General features: G+C 41.5%; 1 long non-coding RNA gene across 1 annotated transcript; it reads left to right on the top strand.

Annotated features, from left to right (window-relative positions):
- Positions 1-654: 654 nt before the first annotated feature.
- LOC147345894 (uncharacterized) lies at positions 655-12,324 on the top strand. Its single transcript, XR_015153414.1, has 2 exons — positions 655-780; positions 10,600-12,324. It is a non-coding gene; the product is annotated as an uncharacterized LOC147345894 (long non-coding RNA).
- The last annotated feature ends 989 nt before the right edge of the window (positions 12,325-13,313 follow it).

Below are 13,313 nucleotides of genomic sequence, written 5' to 3'. Positions count from 1 at the left end.
TTTACTGCAAAACTGCAAAGATACAGAGAGTTCCCATATATGCCTCACTGCTTTTATCTATGCCTGACATCATTATCTTGAATTATTGTGACATCATTATCTTGAATTATTGTGGTGCACTCGTCAGATCTAAGAAACCGACCTTAGTACTTGACTATAAACGTCAGGTTTTATTCTGATTTCATCAGGTGTACAATCAGGTGATTCAATATGGCGGTTTTGTTCTCTGTGTAGCCCCTGCTCCATCAGTCTCTGCTCATTCACATGATTCTCCAACCCTTCAAATTAAAGGGTTTAATCAGTTACTGCCTACATGCTTGCCTACTGCCCCAGTCACTGGTTTCCCTGGTAACTTATGAGCCAGCCTGATGTCAACCCTCCTTATAAATGGTAGCCTCCTTCTTCCCAGAGTAGCGAAGACTGCTGCTGTGTCCTGTCTGTGGTCTGCTGTACAGGGTGGGGTGTTTCCCCAGCACTTTTGTTTCAGATGTGTAAGATCCCCTACCCAATAAACCACTGATGATGTTGTCCTTTTCTCTGGGTTATTTCTTAGGCAGTGAGGCTGGGAAATTCCAAGGCTTGCAAGTCTGCGGGGTGCATACCAACATCAGATGTTCCAATAACGTGCTTTTTTTTTTTTTTTTTCTTTTCCAGGATCCTATCCAGGACCCCTTATTGCATTTAGTTATCATGTTTCTTCTATCTCCCCTGGACTGTGAGAGTTTCTCTGGATTTTTCTTGTTTTACATGACCTTGATACATCCAAAGAGGAATGACCAGGTATTTTGTGGATCGTCCCTTCAGTTTAGGTTTATCTTTTTAGGTTGTTAGTTTTTTTTGCAATTAGACTGAGGTTATGGAATTTTGGAAGAAATATCATCAGAGTAAAGGATGCTCTTGCTTTTGGAGGTGGTGCAGTGGTTTAGAATCTGCCTGCCAATGCAGGAGACACAAGAGCCGTGGGTTCGATCCCTGGGTCAGGAAGATCCCCTGAAGGAGGAAATGGCAACTCACTCTGGTACTCTTGCCTGGAAAATTCCATGGACAGAGGAGCTTGGGGGGCTACTGTCCATAGGATCACAGAGTCAGACACGACTGAGCACACACACACACACACACACAAATGCTCTCACCATTTCATATCAGGGGTCCCACCTTGGTTTGTAGCTGTATATCTACATGTTTGCTTCTTCATTAAGGATAGGGTCCTGAGTTAAATTGAATGTGCTTGTATTTCCTATATTCACTAAAGTATTTTTTAACAGCACATTAATTACTTTTCTCCCTTGCTAGACTGAAAGTGAAGTGAAGGTGTTAATCACTCAGTCATGTCCGACTCTTTGTGACCCCGTGTTCTGTAGCTAACTTCTGTCCGTGGAATTCTCCAGGCGAGAACACTGGAGTGAGTAGCCATTCCGTTCTCCAGGTATCGAACCCAGGTCTCTGGCATTGCAGGCAGATTCTTTACCTTCTGAGTCACCACTAGTTCTCTCCCTTGCTAGATTAGGAGCCCCTTAAAACTAGACTTGCCTTGCTCATTTGTTTCTCCATGCTCTCTGCACTAAGCCCAGTACTTGGTGTAAAGAAATTTCAAATAAAGGTTTTGAAATTCATGTAAAATTAATTGTTCAGTCTTTTTTTATAGCTATTTTCAAGGGCCTGCTAGGTTTAATGTGCTCACACAAAGAAAGTAGCTGGCAAGTCACAGACTCTTTTACTTAAGCTGATAAATGGTTATACTTTGTGGTAAGTACAAATAAGACTCAAATTAATGCTCTTTCCTGTTTATGGACATTAGTCCAGCTTGATCTTTACAGAACAGAGACTTACTGAAGCTGTATTGAAGCTGTCTCTCTTAATGGTGCCCCCGGGGTCTGGACTAGGATTTCTTATTCATTAGAAGTTAATTCCTTCTCTAGCAGACACTCTGAGTGCTCCTGGCTTAGAGTGAACCTGGTCTAGCAATTTATGACACAGGGGAACTAAAATGGCAGATAAAAGAGGAAGTGATACAAAAAGGCTCCCAATTAGAGAATTGACACAGGTGATTGACAACAGGTCTACCAAAAAGAGCAGGGCACAACCTAAAGGCCTTTAAGAGGAAATGTTTACATATATTATGATACTAAATATAATAGGAATTATTACAATTTTTGTTTAAAAAGAAATTTTAAGGGTTTAATTTTGGGGGTTTTGAGACATACATAGTATTTACAGGAAGAAATGTTAACACTGACATGCAAAGTAGAATACAAAGAATATCTCCAATCCTACCCACTATTTTTTTTCTATTTGCATGGGTGATGTCTAAGAGAGATGGACAGATTGACAGTGTCAGAATAGAGGGACAGACAAAATGTGTATATGGTGGTCTTTCAACAAAATTGGGTTATTCCATACACATTATTTTGTAGGCTTTCATGTTTTATGTAAGCAATGAACACATTTTTGGATATTTAGCTGCTTCAAATAATTAAGGTTTATTGAAAGTTTAGATGTTTCCAATTTTCAGTCTGTGTTTCAAATTTCAATGGAGTAACAGTGAAAATCAGTTTGAGTTAAAAAATATAGTAAGATTTTTTTTAAATGACCAATTTATTTAAACAATATAATACTCCACTTAGTACCACAAACTACAAATGTTAAAAATCAGTGTTTGTTGTTTAATATTTTTATTTTAATGTTGACTACTTTAATATTGAAGATACTAAAAATGTCTTATGGTAGACCAAAATTAACACTGGTTAGGGGATTCCTTGGTGGGAAGAATCTGCCTGCTAATGCAGGAGAGGCACAGTTTCAATCCCTGGATCAGGAAGATCCCCTGGAGAAGAAAAGAGCAACCACTCCAGTATTCTTACCTGGGAAATCCCATGGACAGAGGAGCCTGATGGGTTATAGTCCATGGGGTCACAAAGAATTGGACAGGACTTAGTGACTAAACAACAATAACAACAACAAAGAGAACAACAGCCAGATATATTTACTTTTTATTCATCATGAGTTTCATCCAATTATTTTGGTTTCTCCCCTTACAATTTATCTCTTAAGCTCTTTATCATGCATTTTTATAGTATGTATAGTCACTAATTTATGATTACCATAAGCCTCTCTAAACAAACAATATAACAACAGTAATAATAACATTTTAGTATTGTGTTTCCCGAATGTGAAGGATTAGGCTAAGATTTTTACAAATAACAGCTTCCATAATCAATACAGTAGCACATTGGTCTAGGTATCATCTATCCCTTTTCACTGATGAGAAAACTGATAATCCAGAGAACTTTCTAAAGGTCACAGAGATAGTAAACGACACAGTACTTAGAACTGAGGACTTTAGATCGACACAGTCCCAGACTTTTCCACAAGGTTGTCTACACTGGCTCTGAAAATTTTACTGCCTTTCTTCCCATCCTCATTGAAAATGTGAAATGTATGTGGTTCAATTTAATGCCTGAGAAGTGGTGAGTCTACTCTATGTTTATTTTACGTCTGATCTCTTAAAAACTAACCACCCACATTTCAGGACCTCTCACCTTCTGAGTCGGCCCACACTCTGTTAGTGGAGTGTGTTCTTCTCTAAATAAACCCACTTCTTACCTATCGCTTTGTCTCTCACTGAATTCTGTCTGTGACAAGACATCAAGAACCCAAGCTTCTTTAAGTCCTGAGGCCAGTAAGCAATCTCAGTTAAAAGACTGTGGGTTCTAGTTTCAGTCTGAGTTGTACAGTTTCACAAATATTTGCTCAATTTCTCCTTATCTTATGAAACCTTTCCTGATTACTTCAAGTGAAAAGAATCACACTCTTTCCTGCACAGACTCGAGTCTTAGTACACCTATTTTACATTCCTTTGTGTACATACACCTGTTTCTCAGGTATTCAGTTCAGTTCAGTTGCTCAGTTATGTCCTACTCTTTGCAACCCCATGGACTGCAGCACCCCAGGCCTCCCTGTCCATCACCAACTCCTGGAGTTTACTCAAACTCATGTCTATTGTCACCCTGCTTATTTAACTTATATGCAGAGTACATCATGAGAAACGCTGGGCTGGAAGAAGCACAAGCTGGAATCAAGATTGCCGGGAGAAATATCAATAACCTCAGATATGCAGATGACACCTTATGGCAGAAAGTGAAGAGGAACTAAAAAGCCTCTTGATGAAAGTGAAAAAGGAGAATGAAAAAGTTGGCTTAAAGCTCAACATTCAGAAAACGAAGATCATGGCATCTGGTCCCATCACTTCATGGCAAATAGATGCGGAAACAGTGGAAACAGTGTCAGACTTTATTTTTTGGGGCTCCAAAATCACTGCAGATGGTGATTGCAACCATGAAATTAAAAGACGCTTACTCCTTGGAAGGAAAGTTATGACCAACCTAGATAGCATATTCAAAAGCAGAGACCTCTGATACTGGGAGGGATTGGGGCAGGAGGAGAAGGGGACGACAGAGATGGCTGGATGGCATCACTGACTTGGTGGACGTGAGTTTGAATGAACTCTGGGAGTTGGTGATGAACAGAGAGGCCTGGCGTGCTGCAATTCATGGGCTCGCAAAGAGTTGGACACAACTGAGCAACTGAACTGAACTGAACTGAACTGATGTCTACTGAGTTGGTGATGCCATCCAGCCATCTCATCCTCTGTCATCCCCTTCTCCTCCCACCCTCAATCTTTCCCAGCATCAGAGTCTTTTCAAATGAGTCAGTTCTTCACATCTGGTGGCCAAAGTCTTGGAGTTTCAGCTTCAGCATCAGTCCTTCCAATGAATATTCAGGACTGATTTCTTTTAGAATAGGCTGGTTGGATCTCCTTGCTGTCCAAGGAACTCCCATGAGTCTTCTCCAGCACCACAGTTCAAAAGCATCAATTTTTCGGCGGTCAGCTTTCTTTGTAGTTCCACTCTCACATCCATACATGACTCCTGGAAAAACCATAGCTCTGACTAGATGGACCTTTGTTAGCAAAGTAATGCCTCTGTTTTTTAATATGCTGTCTAGGTTGGTCATAATTTTTCTTCCAAGGAGCAAGCATCTCTTAATTTCACGGCTGCAGTCACCATCTGCAGTGATTTTGGAGCCAATAAATACATAAATATATAAAGTCTCTCACTGTTTCCATTGCTTCCTCATCTATTTTCCATGAAGTGATGGGACCAGATGCCACGATCTAAGTTTTCTGAATGGTGAGTTTTAAGCTAACTTTTTCACTCTTCTCTTTCACTTTCATCAAGAGGTTCTTTAGTTCTTCACTTTCTGCCATAATTGTGGTGTCATCTGCATATCTGAGGTTATTAATATTTCTCCTGACAATCTTGATTCCAGTTTGTGCTTCCTCCAGCCCAGTGTTTCTCATGATGTACTCTGCATATAAGTTGACTAAGCAGGGTGACAACATACAGCCTTGACATACTCCTTTCCTGATTTGGAACCAATGTTGTTGTTTCAAACCAATGTTGTTTGGAACCATGTCTATTGTTTCATGTCCAGTTCTAACTGTTGCTTCCTGACCTGCATACAGATTTCTCAGGAGGTAGATCAGCTGGTCTGGTATTCCCATCTCTTGAATAATTTTCCACAGTTTGTTGTGATCCACATAGTCAAAGGCTTTGGCATAGTCAATAAAGCAGAAATAGATGTTTTCCTGGAATTATCTTGCTTTTTTGATGATCCAGCAGATGTTGGCAATTTGATCTCTGGTTCCTCTGCCTTTTCTAAATCCAGCTTGAACATCTGGAAGTTCATGGTTCATGTACTGTTGAAGCCTGGCTTGTAGAATTTTGAGCATTACTTTGTTAGCATGTGAGATGAGAAAATTGTGCAGTAGTTTAAACATTCTTTGGCATTGCCTTTCTTTGGGATTGGAATGAAAACTGACCTTTTAAGATCATTACTACATTGAGAATAAAGGCTGACTTGACTTTTCAGTAAGAGAACCACAAAATAGTCCTTATGGTTCTATTATTACTGCAATTGCAGCACCTCCAGACCTTTGAAATTTTCTCCCCTCAACTATTTCTGTAAGACCTGGGGCTGCCTCATATCTACTCGGTTCATGTAAACAATTTTTTTCTGTCTGTGTGGCATCTTCCATTTTATTTCTCACCATTAGCTGCACAAAGATGGAGCTGAGGATTTTGAAGATGGTGCAAAGGACCAATGTAAATGACAAAGCAATATACCAAACTCCCTGTCAGTACTGCTCTAGGAGCTGTCTCCTCCCACCTTGGAAGCCATAAAGAAATTGTTCCAATGTTGCTCATGCTGAAGCCTTTCAACCTTTGTTTATAGTCTCTGAAAGCAATAGTACTTGAACTTCTAACTTCTGCCTCCTAAGATTTAGGTGCTGTAGCTCTTTCAGTTTTTAGCAACCATTCCTCTGACCCTGGAGAAGGCAATGGCACCCCACTCCAGTACTGTTGCCCGGAAAATCCCATGGATGGAGGAGCCTGGTAGGCTGCAGTCCATGGGGTCGCTAAGAGTCAGACACGACTGAGCGACTTCACTTTCACTTTCCACTTTCATGCACTGGAGAAGGAAATGGCAACCCACTCCAGTGTTCTTGCCTGGAGAATCCCATGGACGGAGAAGCCTGGTGGGCTGCAGTCCATGGGGCCGCACAGAGTCGGACACGACTGAAGCGACTTAGCAGCCTCTGATCCTGAAATTAAGTATAAGTTCATAGGAAAGGGGTTGTGTGATCATCTAATCCACCTTTCTTGAGCTTCCTTCAAAATAGCTTGATTCTCAGACTTTATTCTCAGATCAAACTGCTATGGTTTGATCCTTTCCCTTGAGATTTGAGTTATTTTGCTAAATGCTTCTCAAGCACACATGCAACTAGATTGTTGGCAGAAAGACCCTCTAGTCTTCAAGGTATACTCAGATATCCATGAATACAAGGATGCCCTCTAAAATTACTTTATGACTCATTCTACCATTCTATCATGATTTATCATGTGTCTTTCTATCTGAATATTCTATAAAGTCTTTGAGAGCAGGGGGTAATTTCTGTATCTATCCCAGAGTTTGTGTCATGCTTTGTACAAAGTAAGGGCTAAATAAGTCATTTTTTTAATGAATGCAGCTGGGTCATTTGTAACCTGGAAACTTTTCTCCCTATGCAGTTAATGAAAGAGTTAACTTTAGTGTTCGAAGAGCTCGATACAGCACAAAGAAAGTACAAATAAGTGCGGATGGCCAGCAGGTTCTGGAACTCTGTCAACATGTTTCAGGATGTTTATTCAAATCTGCCATTTTCTCCGTGCATACACAAGCACACTCAGGGTTGATGTGCCCTGGGAGAACTGGCATTCATCAAGGTTTCTAAGCCATTACTTTTTCTATGGACCCTAGCTGATGCCTCCTTCAGAAAATGTGAAAGGCCGGCTAATTTCTTCCAGGGAAAGAGCAACAGAGGCACAAAAGTTGAAACCTGAAAGGTCATCCTGTGGAATATACAAGGGCGGGGGTAACTCCTCAAAATAAGAAAATGAAAATGAATTCATTAGATCATCAGTGTTCCATTGATAGTTCTTAATAAATATGGATATTTGGTTCCCACTGAAAAAGAATTTTAAAATTTAACATTTGTCTGTTTTGAGTGATTAAAATCTCTATCTTTTTAAAAAATATCATGGATAGGAATAATAAATAATGACAATATAGGTGGCTCAGTGGTAAAGAATCCACTTGCCCATGCAGGTGATGTAGGAAGATCCTCTAGAAAAGGAAATGGCAGCCCACTCCAGTATTCTTGCCTGGGAAACCCTATGGAGAGAGAAGCCTGGTGGGCTACAGCCCATGGGGTCGCAAGGAGTCGGACAAAACTTAGCGACTAAACAACAGCAAATTCTTTTTACATTGTTATTGAGTTTCCTGAGGATGACTAGGAACTGAGGAACTTCTGGAGGCCAGAAGTTCAAAATCAAGTCTTCATCAAGGTTCTCTCTGAAGGTTCTAAAGAAGAATACTTTCTTGCCTGTGCCAGCATCTGCTGACTCCCAGCAATCCTTGCCATCCCTTGGTTGTAGGCTGCTGTTGTTGTTGTTCAGTCACTAAGTTATGTCCAGCTGTCTGTGACCCCATGGACTGTAGCATGCCAGGCTTCCCTGTCATTCACCATCTCCCAGAGTTTACTCAAACTCACGTCCACTGAGTTGGTGATGCCATCCAACTATCTCATCCTCTGTTGTCCCCTTCTCCTCATGCCTTCAATCTTTCCCAGAATCAGGGTCTTTTCCAGTGAGTCAGCTCTTCACATCCAGTGGCCAAGTCATTGGAGCTTCAGCTTCAGCATCAGTCCTTCCAATGAATATTCAGGTTTGATTTCCTTTAGGGTAGACTGGTTTGATCTCCTGGCTTCTCGGTGCATCACTCCAATCTCCCCCTCCATCTTTACATGGTTATCTTCCTTTTGTGCATCATCTCCTCTTATTGTAAGGTTACTCATCATTGGATTTAACTCATTACTGGACTGAGGTTTTGATTAGATATGAATTTAGAGGTGACACTATTGAAAGGCAACTTCAGGGTTCTATGGCCAGAACTAGGTAAACAAGCATTTCAATCAACCCAGAGTCCACATCCTAACGGACTGGAAACACTCCACTAGTAGCTTAAAGGACTTCTTGGTGAGAAAAACCTTTCCTCCATCACAACACTTTACAGCCAACTGCAGGGAAGTGCATAAATCTAAGATGACTACACATGGGAATGGTTTCCCATAGGTGAACGGTCCACATTTTCTGCAAACATACGCAGCATCTGTGACATTGAGACATTCAGCTTCTTTTCTGGGCCCTCCCGTATATCCATAGGAATATCTGGGAGCAGAAAATGTGCAAAAGACTTAAATTTCATGTGAACGAGGCAAGTGGAAGTGCAGGCATCAAGAGGGGGTAAGGAGGGCACAATATGTGAGCAGATTTATACTCATCAACTCTTTAAGATATGAAATAGGAATCTCTGAAGTGTAAGTTTTTCTGAAAAATCTTTAGATAAATCTTTTACCTAAACAATTCCAAGGAAAGTTCAAAGCGATCACATCTTGCAAGTAATTTACATGGACAATTTAGGTGAGGTAGGGGGCACCTGAAGACTTGAAAAAATGGCCTTCTTTCTCTTTGTAGCCTTTGCGGCAGAAGTTTTTTGTTTTTGTTTTGACCCACTTGATCCCAGAAGTCCCCCAGTTTCTCAGGATATCTTGTATCCAACTGCTCAAGGATGAATTAGGAAGGCTCAGGAAGCAGGTGGTTTGGAGGTAAAAATGTTCCATGTTTTGTTTGTTCTAATTATTTGGTTGCAGCATGTGGAGAGAGAGTCAATTAGGCACCTAGGGTACAGACCACCAAGATCTTCGTAGATTCAGACTGGCACTTACATCCTAATGGGACACAAACAGGAAGCTATTTGTTTCAGGGATCCTAACATTTTAATTGCCACCAAATCTAGTCCCTTCTAGAATGGAAAGCAAGAGCTCTTTAATTGCCCTCAGGATCTCTAAATAACCATTGAGAACAGGAAGTGAAAAGCGTGGACTCCAATTCCAACTGCAAAAGCAATAACTAATGAGAAGCAAGAGGCTTTGCTTATTGTAGTAGTTTCTTTTGGCTCTGATGAATGGCACTGGTTGGATAGTCACTGTGGATTTCACAATGTATTTCAATGTATAACTTTGTCAGGAGGCTTCCCAGGAGGCTCAGTGTTACAGAATCCACCTGCCAATGCAAGAGATGCAGGTTTGATCCCTAGGTTGGGAACATCCCCTGGCAACCTACTCCAGTATTCTGGCCTGGGAAATCCCATGGACAGAGAAGTGTGGTGGGCTATAGTCCATGGGGTTGCAAAAGAGTCAGACATGACTTAGCCGCTAAACAACAACATAGCTTTGGCACATTAAATGTGTAGTATGAACACTGTATAATTTTATGCGGTGGAAAATTCTATGAAAAGACTGATTTATAATAGCAAGTTACCATGTCCTATGAAATATTTTCTAAGATTAAATGTAAAATAAATAGTTTACTTGAGAAAAAGAGAATGTATTATTGAGCAAGAGAATGCTAGCTTGGGGGACTAGATGCTAGTTTGGGGGTCTCTTCTTCATTGATATTTGAAGTGTTCATTTTCACAGGATGGTTGTACTTGGGTTTGCACACATTGAGTCAAATATAGCTGGGTCTAGGAGTGGATCAAAACAGTCCACATGGGCACCAGTATATGAGTCCAGACTCAGATCCAAGCAGAAACCTGGTTTAGCTGTGACCACCTGTTTGCTCCTGTACACTTGGCCAGGGTTCTGCTACAAGAAGATGTATCTGGGGTCACCAGTACCAGTATCACCTAGAGACACCACAGACATACATGAAACAACTGCCATCCATCTCATGTATCTAAGGGCAGGAGTCTGTTTTGTGCATTTATCTAGGAGAGGTGTTTTAGATCACACCCAACTTTCTCCTGCCACTCAGTAGACGTTTGAGCTGTGGATCTAGATACCACTCAGAGTGTTCAGAGGAGGCAAACCAATATGGATTTTAACTCAAGTGGTTGGGGACCACTGGGCTGATACATTTCTTTTTTTTTTTAATGCAGGCATAAACTGGTTTTTCAGCTGAAGCACATGCTGTGGATACCTACCTGTATTTCCTTGGGTCACCAACTCCCATTACCTGTAACTCTTTGCCTGAAGTTTTACTCGAGTGACAGAGCCCGGGCTGCTCAGGTGCGTGGCAGATGAACCTGTGGTGAGATGAATCCAGAACTCCACCCCCAGCAGCTCCTCATCGGGGGCTGAAGGAGCTGGAGGATTAACCTCCTGCAGTTCTGTCCCTGGGGATAACTCTGAGTGCTTGTCCTCACCAGTTTTTGGAGTGCTTTGGTGGCAGTGAGCATCAGTGGAGCACAGTGGCAATCTAGTGGATGATACAAACTCTGTCTTTGACCTTCCCTCTGGTGTCATAACTTTGGAGACATTACTTTGCCAACAAAGGTCCGTCTAGTCAAAGCTATGGTTTTTCCAGTGGTCATGTATAGATGTGAGAGTTGGGCTATAAAGAAAGCTGAGCACCCAAGAATAGTGCTTTTGAACTGTGGTGTTGGAGAAGACTCTTGAGAGTCCCTTGGACTGCAAGAAGATCCAATCAGTCCATCCTAAAGGAAATCAGTCCTGAATATTCATTGGAAGGACTGATACTGAAGCTGAAACTCCAATACTTTGGCCACCTGATGTGAAGAACTGACTCACTGGAAAAGACCCTGATGCTGGGAAAGATTGAAGTCAGGAGGACAAGGGAACAACAGAGGATGAGATGGTTGGATGGCATCCCCGACTCGATGAACATGAGTTTGAGTAAACTCCTGGATTTGGCAATGGACAGGGAGGCCTGGCGTGCTGTAGTCTATGGGGTCGCAAAGAGTCAGACACGACTGAGCCAGTGAACCGAAATGAACTGGTGTCTCTCTTCCCTGCTCATTTCCTAGGGTTTCTTGGGATCACATCCCCAAATGCATCACTTGAATGTGAGTGATGTCTCAGGCTGTGCTTCTGAAGAGTTCAATGTAAACTGTAAATTCAATGTAAAGAGCTCAGGGGGTCTCCTTCCATTTTTTATTACCTTGCCAGATTCAGAACGCTGATTAGGCATGCATTGAAACAGCGCCTGTTATATGCTCAGACCACATTGGGAGCTGCACATACAGTGTTCCTGATTCTCTTGCGTCCATCGTGATGGGACACAGTGCTTGAGCAAGTCACGTTCTCAGCCTGAAATCCTAACCCAATCTCCGCGCGTCTCGCTCTCTCAAGTTAAATATTTATGAGGTGCATTTTGAGAAATAACAAACAGGAACTCACCACTTAGCAGGACTTTTTCCTCTGTCATCAAGTGTCTCTGGCCAGGCAGAAGTGGGACTGCCAGTGTGAAGCTCACTTGAGGCCCCGAGTTATTCACTAAAGAGGCAGTTAGGAATCAGAGAGCGCAGGAAACCTCCGGCAAGGCTGATTCATTAGTGCCTCTGCTGATTAATCAAGACCAGGCTGTCACTCTGTTAAATGCCTCGAGGTGAAGTTGGAGGCAATCAGCGCCGTGGAAACTGCTTGATTGCTTCTCAAAGTGGCAGGTTGCTTTCGGACACGGTGCTTGCTCCTGTCGGAGCTGCGTGGTGACCTTCAATGGGGACAATGACCCCGGCTCCAAGTGCAGAGCGGATGGACACACTCTCTTGGAGTCGGTTATGCAAAGCCAGTTACACATGAAAAACCAGCCTCAGGATCCTTGAATGCAATTATGTTTTGGTTTCATAAACGCAGCTCAATTATTGCATTTGTCTTCCTTTTGTATTTAGCTTGGAACAGGCACTCCCACTAAATGTGCCAAACGCTTTATTTTTGTCTCCGTTTTTAGAGTGTACATCAGGAAAATGAAGTGTGCTCTCCCTCCCACAGTAAACAGCCACATAACTGTAATAAGAAGCTTTCTGAATAATTTATAATTTGCAAACAAAAATTCATCTGATTATGCTAAAATGACAGATACTCTGCATAACAATGTGTATTATCAAAGAGAGCTTTTTTTTTTTTTTTCCCCCCACTCTGGTTACTGATTATTTACACAAATTGAAGAGAAATCACTATGTACACTATTACCTTTAAATTATTTCTTAATATACCTTTTAATCTTTCAAAGCTATACAGGAACAATATATTTATTCTCTGCCAATCACTGATGATGCTGCATTCAAAAGCATTTTCCTAGGCGGGTGAGCAAAACACATGTTCAAGATAATAGGCAGTTCAATGCTTCTTTTTCCTAGGTAATGGGTGTTTCTGGTTTATGTATCATCAGTGACTCATGACTATTTTGTACTCAATAAAAAGGAGATAATACATACATTTTGCTCCACGGTTACACCATTCCTTCTTCTCTCCTCTTGACTTAATTTTCAATGTGAAAATGATGGAGCTCTTTATTTGTTTCAAGGCAAAAGTCTTTGATTAAAACTGATGATCTGGAGACTTCCCTGGTGGTCCAGTGGTTAAGGATCCACCTTCCAGTACAGGTGATGGGTGTTTGATCCCTGGTCAGGGAACTAAGATCCTGTACACCATGGGGCAACTGAGCCCATGCAACATAACTAGAGAGCAGCACGCTGCAAAGAAAGATCCAGTGTTCCTGGTCTAAGACACAACATAGCCAGGTAAATAAATAAATGTTTAAAAAATATTAAAAAACAACTGATGGTTTGATTGGAACCACATTAGGAGCTAATCAGAAGATATAGAGAGCAGAAGAGATAATGTGAATGTG

Source organism: Bos grunniens, chromosome 24 (genome assembly GCF_055505025.1).
Source record: "Bos grunniens cultivar Pamir isolate PY7600 chromosome 24, Bosgru_T2T1.0, whole genome shotgun sequence".
Taxonomy (NCBI): Eukaryota; Metazoa; Chordata; class Mammalia; order Artiodactyla; family Bovidae; genus Bos; species Bos grunniens.
Note: the sequence above shows the minus strand (reverse complement) of the source record. Positions and strands in the feature narration are given on the sequence as shown.